This window comes from Hyperolius riggenbachi, chromosome 10, assembly GCF_040937935.1.
Source record: "Hyperolius riggenbachi isolate aHypRig1 chromosome 10, aHypRig1.pri, whole genome shotgun sequence".
Classification (NCBI taxonomy): domain Eukaryota; kingdom Metazoa; phylum Chordata; class Amphibia; order Anura; family Hyperoliidae; genus Hyperolius; species Hyperolius riggenbachi.
In genome coordinates, this window is record NC_090655.1 from 164,515,692 (window position 1) to 164,534,981 (window position 19,290).

Consider the following 19,290-nt stretch of genomic DNA (forward strand, 5'->3'; position numbering starts at 1 on the left):
CTCCAAGGACCCTAGAAACGCCCCTGCCGTCAACCCACAGCTCACCAGTGTGGAGTTATTTTTGTGTCTCTGCCTCAGATTACAGCAATGCCATCTGTACTCTCTGCCACCAAAAATTGAGTCATGGAAAAAGCAACACCCACCTAGGGACATCATCCTTACGAAGGCACTTGATCAATAGATACAAAACAGAGAGAGGAGGAACCCCCATAGACAGCACCAGACTAATGGAATGAGAAAATATCAAACTTTATTATATTCCAAAAAACCATCATCAATGATAAAAGCATTTATTTAAAAAAGGTCATATACAGATGACCAACCGGGTCTCTCAATCCCAATCAATGATAAATAATAACATATATGTTTTAGATAACACCAACTGGTTACTGGTACAAAGATCACCTATTGTGTGTATATTATAAAGCCCACACAGAATTGTAATGAAATAACACTAAGTGTAAGGGTTAGCAATGTGCTAATCAAAGTGTGTATGTGCAATGGGACCTATAGTCCATTAAAGTGCATAGTGGGGGCAGCCAGTGGAGGGGCCAAAGGGTGGGGGAAGATGGGAAGGTAGAATACCTGCCTGTGACTGAAAGTACTATATTGCACAATGCCCAAAGATGAAGGAATAAAGCATGAGCCAGGGTGACACTGTCATACCTGGCATGCAGCATAGGCTACTTCTTTTCCTAGTTCTACTTTTGTAAATAACAGTATTTTGTTGCAGTAATGCTATTTATTGTTTTCCAAATTAAAGAAAGTATACAAAGTAGAATAAAAGTTACACGTTAAGGTTGCTCCTCTAGTCCTATCTGCTCTGACTAATTGCGTATCAATGCAGGTACTATATCTTAAGCAAGATGGTTCCTTCTTACATCAAAATGGAGGCTTGGTGGAGTCTGATGTTTCTCTATGCTCCTGCTGGTATAATCTCTAGAGCATTATGGAAGCTTCTTCTGGGATCTTATTGTCTTTCTCTCTTATGGCTTAAATAGCCAAGAAATCCATTCATCACACACACATACACCCACACGACCACCCCCAGCTCAGGTATCATTCCACCCCCCTGTCCTTGCCAGTTATGTCTTCGTTGAACCTCTAGGTGGCGCTGTAACCTCACTCATGAGGTCCTGTGATGTTGGTGTTAAGGTCACTCACACAGGTGTTTGATGTCTGAAAGGTGACCATGCCTTCATTGTCTCAGGCATACAGAAACTGTTGGGGTATTGTCCATCTGCTAACAAGATTGTTTCCATGAGAACTTCCATTGTCCCCCTGGTTTTTATGGCTTTTGCATCCAAGGGTCCCATTCTTTGAGATAGGATAACACCAGTTTCGCTGGCTATTTGGCTTTCTGTTCCCAAGGGTAATAATAGCAGTGACCTGAACGTCTCTTTGATCTGGTTTCTGTAACACAGCAAGCATTTTGAGATGGTTTCACCATGTGTCCTATGCCAATGTTCTGGATAGAAATCATATCCAACATATGCCGCTTTGTGCCTGAAAGGCACACACACACAGTCCTTCATCCTTGTCTGGGAGTACGCAATAACTGGGTTCTCTTCCGCTCCTAGGGGCAAGAATTTTACCTTTGCTTCAGGTAGTCCATTTACACACCTTTCATTCAAATTCATTCTCACTGACCCCACCAAGATATTATAACCATTATGATAACCTGGACCTAGAGGAGCCACCGAATTATACATTCACTATTATGTACATTACAATAAAAAAAATTACAATACAACAGTACAAAATTACAATCCAATAATTATGAACATCATGTCATTTACTGGTTGGTACAATTTCTCCAATTTCATTCAACTAAACTAGTGCAACTCACTTGTAAAAGTGTGTCACCGGCATATTAGCTATGCTCTACCTTTTATATACCTATTTCATTCCTCTTTCACTTTCCTATATCCCTTCATATTTAGACTCATCATATATGCATCTGTGTTTTCCGTTAAGGAATAAAGCAGTTTTCTATACCATGCCCTTCTCGATGACAATTCTTACAGATCTGCTTTAGTTCCTGTTCTACCCCAGACAGTAGAGCCTCTGTCTGGAAAGAAGCGACTGCACTGTCTGGTTGCATTCCCGTCATCCTAGGAGGGAGCTGCATCTTTTTATATAAGTACCTCATAAAAACACACATGCCTATCTGTCCTACTGATAGAGTTATGGTAACAATTAGTAATACTACAACTGGGTGCATCAAGTAGTTCAGTATTGTACTAGCCTTGCTAGAATAATCAAAGATATATTCCCACCAGTAGCCTTCTGAATCCGTTTCCAACATACGTTCAACCTTCTTAAGTTCATTTTGATCATGGTGCACCATTATAGTTGCATTAGCACCTTCTTCTTGCAATTCCCTCAGCACATGCTCATCTCTGTCCAATTTTTCCAACCAATCCTGTAACTCTTTTCCCATTCCCAAATTCATCATCTGGATATCGACAGGATTATTATACTTGAAATCAACGACCCACAGTGCAACAGAAGGAATGCTATGGTTCCATTTAGTAGTTTGGATTTCGGAAACACTGCCCAGGGTACACCAAGAGCCTCTAGCCACAGATATTGTCACAGAGCATCCTTGGACTAGGATTAATGTTTCGTTAGTAGTATCTAGGATAAAAAAGCAAACCCTTTTATGTCCTAAAAAGTACACTGGTGCCTTGTCCCTGCCAATCTTCTCTCCATCCAAACACAAATGGAAGCATATTCCCAACATCTTTCATTTACCCTCCTGAACTGACCTGGAGAACACAATACATCATGGTTTCGCTGCAGACAGAGGGAAACATCAACCTGTTGCCATTTCCCCTTCTCCCTAATCACCTGTGGGAAGTTCAGCCTCGGGTGTAAGATTACAGATTCTCCGGTTAGTATACCAATGGACTTAATATCATATATAATAACCGGGCACGACTCTGAATACATTATAAGTGAAGTCGCATAGCATTTTTCAGAATCTGGATCAGTACACCCCAACCATGAACTCGCCCACCATTTTGGACTAGTAAAAATTATGTGTTTGGGAGATGTTTACCAACTTGGGAAAGTAGCTCAAAAGGCCATTCACCTTCATGCAGAGACTGTATTATTTATTTGATGTTGGTTGACAGTTCTGTCTGTTCTTGTGTGCAGACCAACGCCCATGATGTATTCCTTCCTCTTCTCACTACATTGTCTACCAGTGTCTTGAAGTTCTCAATGAAATCTCTAGCAACATTTACTTGTGTGTTTATGTGTTTTTGCTGAATGTTGTCAACGATATCATTGATCTCTCTTTGTTTAACAAATCCTTGCTTGCTATATGACGCTATGGCAGATAACTTATTCCTTATAATCTCAATATCGGCTTCATTTAGGATTCCCATTCCTGTACCAACTAGTCCGAGTACAGTGCCAAATACATCCCTTTTCTCTCGATTACTCCTCAAGAGTAGGCGCCCATTTCTGGTGCTTGCACGTCTACCCGTATTACTCTTGGGGGTAATCCAGTTGTATAAACCACGTACTTGATTGCGGGTGTATTTAGCACATACCGGATAGTAGGTCTTTATTAACCACTGAGATATGTTAAAGTGCCAGGTGGACATGGCATATTGAACCTCAGTGATAAGTGTTCTTTTAGAATTTAGATTTACTTGGAGTGGTTGTCCTATCTCCAAGTACCCATACTCCTCAGAGTCATTTGTCCTGCTCTCTGTGCAGATTTCTAAGTGCTCCGATGACCCATCAAGGATTTGTATCTCACCCACTTCTATGTCTGCTGTTTCACATTTCCAATAGCCTACTGCCTCTCTGTATGACTTATAGGCTCTGGACATTGACCCTATTATGAAATTATCACCTCTTTCTTGTGTCATCAGAACTCTTTGGAATCCACTCAGATTCTCATCCCTGTATGTGAGTGTAATCTCCTTGGGTGTGTTTGCTGGTTGCAGGTTTCTATACCAATATACACCACACATAAATACATACTCTCCTTCCTTTAAGTGTTCATGTATAATCCCATAGTGTATATCATTGTGCTCTTGAACCTGCGTTCCTGTTTCACCTCCCAACTAATAACCCGTTTCGTTCATATATATTTTAACATTCACATCTGACTGCAGAGATTCGAATTTAAATTCAGGAGTTCCGTGTATAAATGACAGCCTATCGTCTCTGGAATTGGGATTAAACCTGCCAAATGAAAAAAACTTCCTATATTGATCTCCGTCCTGACTGCCCCATTGGTATGTTTCCAATGGCACACGGCGATCCATTGTCAGTCTAGATTTTCTTCTCCTATTATTGTTGTCCTCATGTTTTTGTTGCAAATATATCCATTGTTTTATCTGCTTTGTCATTATTGTTTCTGGATTATGTAATTCCATATCTCCATAACCAGAATATTCCTCTTCAAGTTCCACTGAGTCACAACTACACAGCATAATCAGCACCATGAAAAATAAAAATTTGATGTACATTGTCCAGATGCCTCAGTTCGGTTGATTTTCGCTCCACTGGGCTCTGGAAAAGAAAAAAACAAGTGCGGTATCAGTTCTTAACAGTAGCATCTGGCGCTTTGAGTCTAATCGGACTTTTAAGATGTTTTAAGGATTCATCTATATCCTGCTTCTTGGCTAAACAAGGGGTAGGGGTTTTAAGTACAGGCAGTAGTTCAGGTATGTCTGCATCATTTTTCCTGCCTTCGAAATCCTCATCTTCCCAAGCCTGCTGTCCCTCTATGTCACAGGGAGCCCACTTAACCCCTATCAAAGCTGCCTCTTTTGCTAGCAACACAGCCGTGATTGCTACATTTGATGTGTACACTTGTATAGCAAATGGCAATTCCATGTTGGGATTACTTTCTGCTGGGGCTTGCATTAAAGTGATTTTCAAAAGTTTAAATCCCTGTTCCTGTTCTTCTGCCCACTCTAGCGGATCTGCTTCCCTTTTGTCACTTTTCAATAACTCATAAAGAGGTTTTGCCTTTTCTGCAAATCCTTCAATGAAGTCTCGGCAGAAACCAACAAGACCCAATAATTGTCGCAGTGCTGTTTTTGTATTGGGCCTTGGAAGTTTCTGGATAGTTTCACATTTGTTTGGGTCAGGAGTCCTCCCCCCTTTTGAAACTACAACTCCCAAAAAGGAAACAGAATCTTTCATTAACTAGGCCTTCATTGGGTTCAGCTTTAACCCTGCTTTCTCAATTAATGTTAGTAACTCATTAAGGAGAGCATACTCCCTAGTGTCTGTCTGGATAAGCACATCATCCACGTATTGAATGATACATTCTGGCTCTGAAAAAGATTTTAAAACATCAATCATGCATTTATGAAAATAGGTTGAACTGGACTTGAACCCTTGTGGCAACCTGCAGAAAGTGTATTGCTTTCCTTGGAAACAAAATGCAAATTTGTATTGGCTATCTGGGTGAATGGGGATCGAAAAGTAGCCATTTGCGACGTCGATAGACGAATACACTGCTGCAGATGATTTGAGCGCTGTCATCATATCGGGCATTTTGGCAATAACATTGGTGACAGATGGGGTACATTTGTTTAGTGCACGGAAATCTAGACAGGGTCGCCAACCATTACCCTTTTTTACTGGCCATACGTGTGCATTATTTGTTGATTGGCATTCTCTAATCACTTCTTGTGCCAACAAATTTTCAATGGTGCACTGTACAAATGGAATTGATTCAGGGGGAATCTTGTACTTTTTCTGTGGTAAGGGATCTGGGCCTTCTACCTTGACAATCATATTTGTCACCTTGCCACACCAATTTTTGTATGTCGCCCACACTTTGTCATGCTGCCACAAGATTTCAGCTAACCTTTGATCATTAGTCTTTAACAATGCTCTGGGATCCATAGTGTCACTGGGTTTCACTGATGCCAACCCATAATTGTCAGTGATCATGCAAACTTTCCCTTTGTACCTGGAACCTCTCCACAATATCCAATTACAAAGATCGACCACCAAACCATGTGCTCTCATTACATCCGATCCAATGATGGTGCCCTCATGTGTAGGAGACAGGTGCATACTGTGTTGTATGTCCATGTTTCCTATGTTTATGGGCACTGGCATTGATTGCAATGCAGGCACTACCTGACCTCCAAAACCTCCTAAAAAAATTGACTTGCCATTAGGGTCAGCTGTCAATGTCATATTTGTCAAACTGACAGCTGCTCCTGTATCCAGAAGTATATCAGCGCGATGGCCCCCTACCGCTCCCTGGATATGTGGTCTATTGCCCATGTCCCTCTCAAGTTGACATACTGGGGACAAGGGTGGGGCCTGTAATCCCTATGGTTTCACATAAGGATTGGATGGGGGTGGGGTCTTGTATTCCTCTGGAATTTCAGCGATTTTACTTTGAACCCTCTCTAGCTCTTTTAGGAGTGGACCATATAGGGTAACATCGGGATCTTGGACTTTTTCCCTCTGCACCCTGTCTGGTCCAGGCCTCTTCTGATCTTTCCTGTCAGAAAAACTTCTGTTAACCCCTACTCTCCTGTTCATTTTACAGTCTCTCATGAAATGTCCGATATGCCCACATTTATAACATTTGCCAGTGAATCTGACTCTTCCTTCACTCTTAGTTACCTCTGCAATTTTCCTTTGCATTTTACTGTCCTGATTTGTCTCCTGAATCCAGTCCTTTATTATGTTCAGAAATGGCTGGTATGAATTAGCATTTCTGAGTGCAATCTTTGTGTGATAATCCACAAAGGTACACTTGTTAGCCATCGAGTAAAGAAAACTACCGTCGTCGGGAGACATATCTAGGCAATTAAATGTGGATTTGTACAGTGACAAGTACTCACTGCAAAATAAAACAGGGTCTTCACCTTTTTTAAACCTGGCACTTTCTAGTGCATTGGTTCCTCTAGCATCTCTCCCTCCCATCACTCTCTGTAACTCTCCCATTCTGTCTGCTGCATTTCCCCAATTGGAATTAAGTTCTGCCAACAGACCAGTATGATTTCCCACAGGAGGCAGTAATTTCTCACACAGCTGTGAAGGGAGCCATGCACGCAGTAGCACACAGGCGTCTCTGTTTCCAAATTATATTGAGTGACTACCGCTTCCAGCTTATTGGAGAGGCTGACAGGTGAAGCTGAAGTGTCAAACTTCCCCAATATCTGGCACAGGTTTGTGCGATCTTGTATAGAAAGTGTTGTGGAGTGCACATTATGATTTGCATGACCTTGCCCTTGAGCATTTCTGTGTTGGTGATCAATCCTGTCTGAGATAGGAGTAAAGAGTGGGGAATTTTGATTCAATGAAAGCTCAGGAGGAGATTGAGATTCGTCTGCAGTACAAATCGGATGCTCCTCTCTGCCTCTTTGCTCCTTTCCCAGGGATTTGTAATCTGAGCTGTTACCATGGTTGCATGCATTGTTACCTTGTGCTTTTAACAACTGTAAACATTGTTCCTTTTGAGCCAGCTGCTTTGTAAGCATTTGAATAACACAATCTTTTTGTGACTCTTTTGCTTCCAAAGATGCAATATGTAATTCTCTGAGTCTACATCTAGATTCACAGTCCTCTAAACACTCTTGTAAATCACAATTCTCTTCACCAAGTTTGTCAACTTCCTCTTTCAATTCCTCACATTCACAAGCATTATTCTTAATATCCATGGCCAAACAACCTTGCGTAATGTTATCAAGCTCCTTTCTTAGCTGAGCTTTTTCAGTATAAAATTGCAATTCTTTTTATAAAGCGATCTCTTTCATCTTAATTAACATATCAATAAGATTGGCCATTCTCTGTTTTCTATTTTTTTTAGAAGACACTTTGGTTTGCAATTTTTCATTCTGCATGTCACACTGCTTTTCTAAATCACCAAACTGATGAGTCAATGCCTCATCCATACACAAATGATAAGAAGCAGAGGAATATTTCTTAAGAAAATCTGTTACAACTTCCATGTTTACAATTTCCAAAACAAAAGTTTGCTTTCCTAAAACAGAAAGAATTTGCGATAATTCAGGTTGGAGTGAGCTTGAGATGTCTCCCAGGCACCACTGCTGAATATATGCAAATTAACCATTGTACCCTTAGAAGCTAAACACACCTCCAGAACCGCTGGAATGCAATGATGTGTCAGCTTGTTAATATGTACAGAGCCATAATAATCCAACATGCATACAGACTGTTTCGGATTGTTTGATCCTCATCAGTGCATGGCATGGATTAATTTGGCTCTATGGAGTAGGGCTTGTAAATCCGAGAGGCACAGACTAACCAGCAAGTTCATGGTGACCCAGAACTCATTGGGGTGTGTAAGGGACTACAATGGTCCTAAAAGCCCCCTTACTAAGATGTTAAGAAAAACAAAAGTTTGCTTTCCTAAAACAGAAAGAATTTGCGATAATTCAGGTTGGAGTGAGCTCGAGATGTCTCCCAGGCACCACTGCTGAATATATGCAAATTAACCATTGTACCCTTAGAAGCTAAACACACCTCCAGAACCGCTGGAATGCAATGATGTGTCAGCTTGTTAATATGTACAGAGCCATAATAATCCAACATGCATACAGACTGTTTCGGATTGTTTGATCCTCATCAGTGCATGGCATGGATTAATTTGGCTCTATGGAGTAGGGCTTGTAAATCCGAGAGGCACAGACTAACCAGCAAGCTCATGGTGACCCAGAACTCATTGGGGTGTGTAAGGGACTACAATGGTCCTAAAAGCACCCTTACTAAGATGTTAAGAAAAACAAAAGTTTGCTTTCCTAAAACAGAAAGAATTTGCGATAATTCAGGTTGGAGTGAGCTTGAGATGTCTCCCAGGCACCACTGCTGAATATATGCAAATTAACCATTGTACCTTTAGAAGCCCTTACAATTTCCAAGTAACTGAGATAAAACTTCAACAAAACAGTACTTCCCTATTGTCTCACTAACACAAATTGAGACCACTTAACACCACAATGACAACTTACACAATTTCTGATACAAATTATACAAGTTTCAACAACACAATACACTAGTTGCAATACAAACTACACCAGTTTCAATACAACTTCTATCTGTGTTAATGACAAATTACACGTGTACTTCTATCGTATAGCTATTTCAATTCAGACATACAAGTCTGTTCCACAGGTATCGTGCATCCAATTACAAAAATCGGTTCAATGCTCTACCTACTCCTAACTGACCGTATCCCACATACACAGACCAATTTCTGACTGATCTCAGATCCAGGCCAGAGAGGTTTCCTATTGGGCAGAAGGCTACTTCCCCTTCACATGAACACTAGAAAACTATCTAATTCACTTTCCCTCAAAAACGTCTGGTTTTATTCCTATAGATCCTATAGGTACTTCAGTTAGCACAGGGTGATCAATCCTGTCTCTGCCGGCAACCAGTGAATAGCTAATATAGGCTTACTAACACAATTAAGAACTAACAAACAACAACAACAAAAAAACAACAGCAATACAGCACTATATATGCATATTAGTCATAGATAAGAAAGTGTTCATACTTCACCAGCTTTGCGCGTCCGCTCAGCGATGGAATACTTCACAGCACTTCAGGTACCGATTCAGGCGTCTCCGTCTGTCTTCACGACCAGCGCGAAACTCAGGCGATGCCCTTGGACCTGGATTCTTTGAGGAGCCCTGGCGTCTGTATCAGTGGTGCTCAGCAGAGCTCGAATATTCGAGTAGCTCGAATATTCGAGCTCTTTTTCAGCTATTCGAGCTCGAATACCGAGCTCGAATAGCTGCAGCTATTCGAATGGGCTATTCGAGTGAACTCGAATAGCCCATTCACTATTCGAGCTATTCGATCAAAACAGCGCTATTCGAGCTCGAATACCGAGCTCGAATAGCGTCATAGCCCAGATTGATGTCCTTAGAGCCAATCACAGAGGGGGACCCTGGCCAGCCCCTACCCTATAAATAGCGGCCGCCATGTTCCGTTTTTCCGTCCTTGCCTGACTTTGTACAGAGAGAGATCTGCTCCTTTGTGCTTTGGCTTAGCAAGAGCTTTATTGTGGTCAACTACCTATCGTTTTTGCTCACATACACCTCCTATATACACCTATATTGTTGTTAGTTAGATAGACATTGTATTTTAGTTAGTAGCTTGTGTGTTACATAGAGACAGACACAGCTGCTGCAGGCAAGCTCACAGCTTTAGGCCTCAGGGCCTTGCCTGTGTGGGCAGCTGTCCTCCTGTCCTCTGTTAGTTTATTATACCAGTGTTTCTGCTGTCCTTTACTACTGAGTGATTGTATTTTGTAGTAACTGTACTAGGACACTCACTGTCACTGTTTGTTCATAGCTCCTGCGTGTGTGCGGGCACAGTACACACACTCTATTTCCTTCTGATTGATTATTGTAATTTCTAGTTGTACTTACTAACTACTTACTACTAGGGACACTCAGTCACTGTTCATAGGCTAGCTCCTGCGCTGCGTGTGTGTGTGCGTGCACTGTCAGTACACACACTCTATTTCCTTCTGATTACTACTGATTATTGTAATTTCTAGTTGTACACTTACTTACTACTTACTACTAGGGACACTCAGTCACTGTTCATAGGCTAGCTCCTGCGTGTGTGCGTGCGTGCACTCAGTACACACACACACTCTATTTCCTTCTACTTAATCTGATTACTACTGATTATTGTATTTTCTAGTTAGTGTACTAGGGGACACACTCACTGTTCACTGTTCACACTTATACTGATTACTGAATTATTGTATTTTGTATTAGTACTGTACTAGTAATCACTTAGCGATCTAATCACTTAGTGATTAGTGTCACCTCACCCACCAACCCACTCCATTAAAGTACCCCACTTTTTCACCCGCCCTTTTAAAAAACTTTTTTGTTTACGCCCAAAACATCAAAGATGTCTGGAAGTGGCAGCCAGCGCGGTTTGGGCAAGGGGAAGGGCAGCAAGGGAATCAAGAGGAGAGGGAGCAGCATTGTGGCAAGCCGCGGCCGCGCCACCATGCACAGTTCCGCCGCAGCAGCAGCTGCGTCAGTGGCTAACATTCCTCCTATAGCCACTGGCCGTGGACACCTTGGGCGCCGCCCAGCAGGAGCAACTCACGCTGCAGAGACACAGCAGCAGCAGCGTGTAGTACCTGCTCCTATTTTCCTCCAGCCGGGTCGGAAACGTCCCATTGAGGAAAAGGATGCAGACACTGTGGTGCAACTGATGACGGAGGATGAGCAGCCCGCCATCAGCTCTGCATCCGAGGCCTCCACCCTCACCACCACCACCACCCCTGTTCGCAGCAGCCGCCCAGCAGGGCCTGGGGAGGAGGCCAGTTCACCGTCACAAGTTGGCGACCTGTCACTCAGCAGTATTTTTACCCCAGGCACCATCAGGGTATTGTCTGCTGTTGTTGGCGATTTGGAGGAGGAGATGCTGATGGGCACTTTGGGGGATGAGGGATTGGACAGCAAGACTGTGGCGACAGTCAAGCAGCCCATCCATGCATCAGGATAGGAGTTTGGGGGGTCATCATCCCAGCAGGACATGTTTCAGGAGGGGGATGATGATGATGACACGGTGACAGACAAAGACTGGGTGCCACCAGCTCCAGGGGATGTCGTCATCAGCAGCTCTGAGGAGGAGGAGGATGCGCTTGTGGGCCTTGCAAGGAGGCGCATCATTGCATGCATTGGCAGCAGTAGGCAGGTCCCACAGCCTGCTGGTGTCTCAGGCTCAGCAGCAGCAGCAGCAGCAGCAGCATCTGCTAGTACCACCACCAGCCGCACCCAAGCTCCCGCCCCAACCACCACAGGGAGACAGGCAGCAGCGGCTCCAGGCCGTAGGGGGTTGTTTTTGTCACCAATCTGGTGATTTTTCACCATGCCCACAGTGTACAGCAAGTACGCCACTTGCAACCACTGTCAGCAAAAGTTGAGCAGAGGTGCAGACCCCTTAAAGTTCAGCACCAGCTCGCTTATCAACCACCTTGCTGCGAAACATTTCCACCAGCATGAGGAGTTCCAGAGGCTGAAGGCATCTGGTGCTGGCAGTGGCACCACACCCATCACTGCACAGCCTTCAGCAGCAGCAGCAGCAACAGCAGCCACCCGCCCTCCTGCTCCTCCAGCAGCACCAGCAGGAGTGCGGAAACGCACTGCTCCTCCCCCTTCTGCAACTCCTGCCGCCGACACTGAGGCCTGTTCTGGCAGCCAGTCCTCAGTGGCCTCCTCTGCTGTGTCCGCTGATTCCTGTGCCAGCAAAAGGCCACGCCAGAGCCTTTTGAGCTAGTCCATCCAGGGAGTGGTTAGGGCTCTGCCTCCCAGCAGCCGTCGCGTGCGTCAGCTGAACGGCTTGCTGGCACGGGCCATGTGCTCCCAACTCCTGCCGTACACGCTCGTGCAGGAGGGGAGCGACATGCGTGCGCTGCTTGCTTGTGCAGCCCCAGACTGGCAGCTCCCCAGCAGACACTTTTTCGCCCGCAAGGCCATTCCTGCACTGCACCGCTTTGTGATGGCCAATGTGGAGCGAGGGCTGGAGCACGCGGTTGGTGAAAGGGTCCACGTCACCATGGACTCCTGGAGCAGCCGCTTCGGGACAGGCCGCTACCTGTCCTTCACTGTCCACTGGGTCAGCTTGGTGGAAGGGGTGAGGATGGGAGAGCAGCAGCGGGCACAGCAGCAGCAGCAACACAGTGGGTGGTGCCACCCCGCAGGGTCAGGGGAACTGCAGCAGGTTCCTCCGATCCTCTGCTATCCTCCGGCACACCTGGCCAAATCCCCCGCCTCAGCAGCAGCGTGAAGGCCCGCCACTGCCAAGCACTGCTGCAGTTGGTCAGCCTTGGGAAGACCAAACTGACGGCAACCCATGTGTTGGCCAAACTCCAGGAGCAGGAGAGGAGTTGGCTGACCCCCAGAGGCCTCAGAGTCGGAGAGGTGGTGGCCGACAATGGGGCCAATCTAGTTGCCGCAATTGACAGGGGAAACCTGACCCACATCCCCTGTCTTGCCCACGTGCTGAACCTGGTGGTGCAGAAGTTCTTGCGCACCTACCAGGGGATGGGCGAACTGCTGGAAACGGCAAGGAACGTTGTGCGTCACTTCCGGCGCTCGGCTGCAGCCTGTGCGAGCCTGGAAGACGTGCAAAAGGAGCTGGAGCTGCCACGCCATCGGCTGATCCTTGACTTTCCAACTCGCTGGAACTCCACCCTGGCGATGTTGGAGCGTCTGGTTGAACAGAAGCACGCTGTCAACCAGTACCTTGCCCAGGCCACTGTTTCCGCCGCTCAGAGAAGGGACAAGACCAGCAACATCCCGTCCATCGTCCCCGATGATGACTGGAGGCACATGCAGCAGGTGTGCTTAGTGCTGGCTCCCTTTCTGCAGGCCACTAACATGGTGAGCAGGGACCATGCTATGGTCTGCGAGTGGGTGCCCCTGGTTTGTCTGCTGAACAGGGCCCTCGATGCTTTGCTGGAACAGGGAGCGGCAGCCTTGGACCAGAAGGAGCGGCAAGCAGCTGCACAGTCCACCTCTGAGGGGGAGGAGGAGGAGGACTTGGTGGAGGTCCCTGACCTTGCTGCTGATGAGGGGGATCAGCACAGCGCAGCTGAGTTGGTGCGGGGGTGGAGAGAGGATGAGGCGGCAGAGGAGGAGGATGAGGACAGCACTGCCGTCAATGTGCCAGCACACGTGGCCCGCCTCTTCCCAATGGCAGCGCACATGCTGACGTGCCTGCGCAAGGACCCCAGGGTGATCCAGATGAAGCAGAGGGAGGACATCTGGATCAGCATGATGTTGGACCCACGCCTCAAGGGGAAGTTGAGCCAGTTCCTGCCGTCTGCAGGAGGAGACCCAGCGCAACAAATAAGGAGCTTGCAGCAGGCCCTTGTTGAGCGCTTGGAGGAAGCCTTCCCCCAGCCTTCCACCCCCACTGTCCAGCCAGCACAGAGGCAGCAGCAGGTGCCTGCATCCAGCAGCAAGCGCCCCACAGACCTGCTGTCTCTCAGCAACGAGCTCTACAGGACTGTAGAGGCTCCGGCAGCAGTGACTAGAGAGGAGGTGCATGCAGCAACATCCTCCTCCGGTCACAGCCAGCGCCTGACCCGAATGGTGGCTGACTACATGGGGTCCTACAGCGGGCTTGACAGCGATGCCCCTGTTGATCCCATGGAGTATTGGGTCAAGCGCCTGGAGATCTGGAGCGAGCTGGCGCAGTACGTCCTGGAAGTGCTGTCCTGCCCCCCTTCCAGCGTGCTGTCCGAGCGCTGCTTCAGTGCAGCTGGTGGCGTGGTCACCGAGAAACGCTCACGTCTGTCTCACAAGTCTGTGGACAGACTGATGTTTCTCAAGATGAACCAGGCGTGGGTGGAAGGCGAGTTCCTGGCCCCTGTTGTCGGCGAGAGGGGGACATGAACTGGCTGCCGGAAGAACCATCGTTAATGTGCCTTACCACCCTTTACCACCTCCTGGCTCCTGCTCACTAAGCCAGCCTGGTTCACTTTGACTATTACGTCGCCTGCAGCCACACATTTTACATCTAAAGTGGGCTGCTGTGTACTGCCCTTCTGCTGTCTGTCTGTCTGTGTTTCCCACTGCCAGGGTACACAGATTTACCTTCTGCTGCCACTCTGCCACCAGCTATTACGTCAAACAATAGCTGCCCCTGCTGCCTGTATTTACCTTTAAAAAAAAAAAAAAAAAAAAAAAAAAAAAAGGTTTAATTTTTCTGAGGTGCCCGGGTTGAAAACTGTGTTGTCCCAGTTGTGTATTGGACACGATGTGGGCTGCACGACCGCTGTCTGGGACCTCCTGCTGTGTTTATTTACAGCCCTGGTATCAACGCTAGGTACCAGGGCTATTATGTCACGCTGCCTACCTACCTGCTGCCACACTCACACTACTCCTCCATTCCTCCTGCTGCTGCTGCTGCCTGTCTGTGTTTCCCACTGCCAAGGGTACACAGATTTTACCTTCTGCTGCAACTCTGCCACCAGCTATTACGTCAAACAATAGCTATATCTGTGTAATTTGCTGTAAAAAAAAAAAAAAAAAAGTAAACCGTTAAAAAAAAAAAAGGTTTAATTTTTCTGAGGTGCCCGGGTTGAAAACTGTGTTGTCCCAGTTGTGTATTGGACACGATGTGGGCTGCACGACCGCTGTCTGGGACCTCCTGTTGTGTTTATTTACAGCCCTGGTATCAACGCTAGGTACCAGGGCTATTATGTCACGCTGCCTACCTACCTGCTGCCACACTCACACTACTCCTCCATTCCTCCTGCTGCTGTCTGTCTGTGTTTCCCACTGCCAGGGTACACAGATTTACCTTCTGCTGCCACTCTGCCACCAGCTATTACGTCAAACAATAGCTACTCTCATCACTCCTCCATTCCTCCTGCTGCTGCTGCTGCTGTCTGTCTGTGTTTCCCACTGCCAGGGTACTCAGAATTACCTTCTGCTGCCACTCTGCCACCAGCTATTATGTCCAACAATAACTAGTCTCAATACTCCTCCATTCCTCCTGCTGCTGCTGTCTGTCTGTGTTTCCCACTGCCAAGGGTACACAGATTTTACCTTCTGCTGCCACCAGCTATTACGTCAAACAATAGCTATATCTGTATAATTTGCTGTAAAAAAAAAAAAAAGTAAACCATTAAAAAAAAAAAAAAGGTTTAATTTTTCTGAGGTGCCCGGGTTGAAAACTGTGTTGTCCCAGTTGTGTATTGGACACGATGTGGGCTGCACGACCGCTGTCTGGGACCTCCTGTTGTGTTTATTTACAGCCCTGGTATCAACGCTAGGTACCAGGGCTATTATGTCACGCTGCCTACCTACCTGACTGCCTGCTGCCACACACTCATCCTCCTCCTCCTGCTGCTGAATTTACCTCCTGCTGTCTGTGTGTTTCCACTGCCAGGGAGCACATACAATGGCACTTCCACCATGCGCCACCAGCTATTTGTTACGCTCAAAAATAGCTGCATTTCTTTAAAAAAACAAAAAAAATATATAATCTTTTTATTAATACTTTGTGATATTATTTTTAGAGGTGTCCGGGTTGAAAACTGTGTTGTCCCAGTTGTGTATTGGACATGATGTGGGCTTCACGACCGCTGTCTGGAACCTCATGCTGTGTATTTACAGCCTGGTACCACTGCTAAGTACCACACAGCCTATTATGTCTCGCTGCCTGCCTCATTGACTGCCTGCTGCCACACAATCATCCTCCTCCTCCTGCTGCTGCTGCTGAATTTACCTCCTGCTGTCTGTGTGTTTCCACTGCCAGGGAGCACATACAATGGCGCTTCCAACATGCGTGCGCCACCAGCTATTTATTACGCTCAAAAATAGCTGCATTTCTTTAAAAAAAAAATATATAAAAGAGAAATAAGTGAAGAAGAAGAAGACGATATAGAAGAAGAAGAAGATATAGAAAAAGAAGAAGAAGAAGGAGAAGAAGAAGAAGATATAGAAAAAGAAGAAGACGAAATAGAAAAATAATAATAAGAAGAGGATATAGAAAAAGAAGATATAGAAAAAGAAGATATAGAAGAAGAAGATGAAGAAGAAGAAGATGAAGAAAAAGAAGATGAAAAAGAAGATGAAGAAGATGAAGATGAAGAAGATGAAGAAGATGAAGAAGAAGAAGAAGACGATGAAGATGAAGAAGAAGAAGAAGATGAAGAAGAAGATGATGAAGAAGAAGAAGATGAAGAAGATGAAGAAGAAGAAGAAGAAGATGAAGAAGATGAAGAAGAAGAAGAAGAAGAAGAAGAAGAAGAAGATATAGAAGAAGAAGAAGAAGAAGAAGAAGAAGAAGATATAGAAGAAGAAGAAGAAAATGAAGAAGAAGAAGAAGATATAGAAGAAGAAGAAGATATAGAAGAAGAAGAAGAAGATATAGAAGATAAAGAAGAAGAAGAAGAAGAAGAAGAAGAAGTATATACACTACTGAACAGAATTTTGGACACAACTTCTCTTCTCTTTCCACCTTTTTTTTAAAGGAACATCCCCACATAATCACTTGCTGTTGTTACTTGGAAAAAAAGATGTTTCTTGCATCATTCACCCTCAAAACAAGTGCTGGAAGCTATTTAAGGCCAATTCGAATAGTCAGCTTGAATAATGAGCTCGAATACCGACTCGAATAGTGAGCTCGAAGTCCGAGGTCGAATCGAATAGTAAAAAATATTCGACTCGAATATTCAACCGAATTCGAATAATGTACTATTCGAATTCGACCAAACTCGAATAATAAAAAGGGATATCCGAGCATCACTGGTCTGTATTAACCGTCAGGTGGATTTCATCAATCATCTAGGAAACCCGATTGATGAAATCTGAATTGCAGCGACTGGATGTTCTGTCCTTGATCCGTTTTCTGTAGCAGTTACGATATTGTGGAGTTCTATGTGGATTTGACTATTCCACACGCTATCTGGGGTGCCAAATGATATATCTGCTACTTCGTTTCCTAGTTCTACTTTTGTAAATAACAGTCTTTTGTTGCAGTAACGCTATTTATTGTTTTCCAAATTAAAGAAAGTATAACAAAGTAGAATAAAAGTTACATGTTAAGGTTGCTCCTCTAGTCCTATCTGCTCTGACTAATTGCGTATCAATGCAGGTACTATATCTTAACCAAGATGGTTCCTTCTTACATCAAAATGGAGGCTTGGTGGAGTCTGATGTTTCTCTATGCTCCTGCTGGTCGAATCTCTAGAGCATTATGGAAGCTTCTTCTGGGATCTTATCGCCTTTCTCTCTTAAATAGCCAAGAAATCCATTCATCACACACACACACACATGACCACCCCCAGCTCAGGTATCATTCCGCTCCCCTGTCCTTGCCAGTTATGTCTTCGTTGGACCTCTAGGTGGCGCTGTAACCTCACTCATGAGGTCCTGTGATGTTGGTGTTAAGGTCACTCACACAGGTGTTTGAGGTCTGAAAGGTGACCGTGCCTTCATTGTCTCAGGCATACAGAAACTGTTGGGGGTATTGTCCATCTGCTAACAAGATTGTTCCCATGAGAACTTCCATTGTCCCCCTGGTTTTTATGGCTTTTGCATCCAAGGGTCCCATTCTTTGAGATAGGATAACACCAGTTTCGCTGGCTATTTGGCTTTCTGTTCCCAAGGGTAATAATAGCAGTGACCTGAATGTCTCTTTGATCTGGTTTCTGTAACACAGTAAGCATTTTGAGATGGTTTCACCATGTGTCCTATGCCAATGTTCTGGATAGAAATCATATCCAACACACACCATCTTGGACATGTCTTGCCTCAAAGCTGAGAGTCACACCAGAGCAGCACTCCTGGCCTCTTTGAAAAAACGGGTGGATCAGGGGCTGACTCCACACCAACTGGAGATCGGCAACGTGGTGTGTGACAACGGCAGCAATCTCATTTCGGCTTTGAATTTGGGCAGGTTGACACATGCGCCCTGCATGGCACACGTGCTGAATCTTATAATACAAAGATTTGTGTGTAAATTCCCAGGCTTACAGAAGGTCCTGAGGCAGTCCAGGAAGGTGTGTGGGCATTTCCGGCGTTCCTACACAGCCATGACGTGCTTGCCCGATATTCAGTGGAGAAACAACTTGCCGGTGAGGCGCTTGATTTGCAATAGCTCGACTCGCTGGAATTCAATGCTCCTCATGTTTGAACGCCTGCTACAACAGGAGAAAGCAGTCAACAAGTATCTGTACAACTACGGTGAAAGGTCAGGCTCTGGGGAGCTGGGGATTTTCTGGCTGAAGTACTGGACATTCATGCATAATGCCTGCAGGCTCATGCGTCCGTTTGAGGAGGTGACAAACCTGGTGAGTCGCAGCAAGGCGCCATCAGCGACCTGATCCCATACGCTTTCTTCCTGGAGTATGCCGTGCGTAGAGTGGAAGATCAAGCTGTAGAGGAGCATGAACAGGAAGAGGAGGAAGATGTAACGATCGGTGTAACACAGAGAGGATCTGATTACCGGTGATCTGCAGTATCACCGAGAATGCAGATATATACCCGATTATTGATGATCTGCAGTATCACCGATAATCAGATATATCTCTAACCTCTGGACACCTGAGAGATGAGAGTGTTTTGGTGCAACAGTAATACTTTGAGGACCGCACCTGAATATCAGGTGCTAGAGCAATAAGGAGTACAGCTCCGCAGAAAGTTCCTTCTGTTGGTCTGAGCTCTCCGCAGGGAGGAGTCAGACCGAGAGTGGGAAGGACAGAACGTGAGTGACACCAAGAGGGAGTGTCACTGACAGATCTGTGAACTATCTCTCAACAGGAGAGATAGT

General features: G+C 45.4%; 1 pseudogene; it reads right to left on the minus strand.

Annotated features, from left to right (window-relative positions):
• Positions 1 to 6,324: 6,324 nt before the first annotated feature.
• On the minus strand, positions 6,325 to 7,664 carry LOC137536749 (posterior protein-like; annotated as a pseudogene).
• Between the last annotated feature and the right edge of the window lie 11,626 nt (positions 7,665 to 19,290).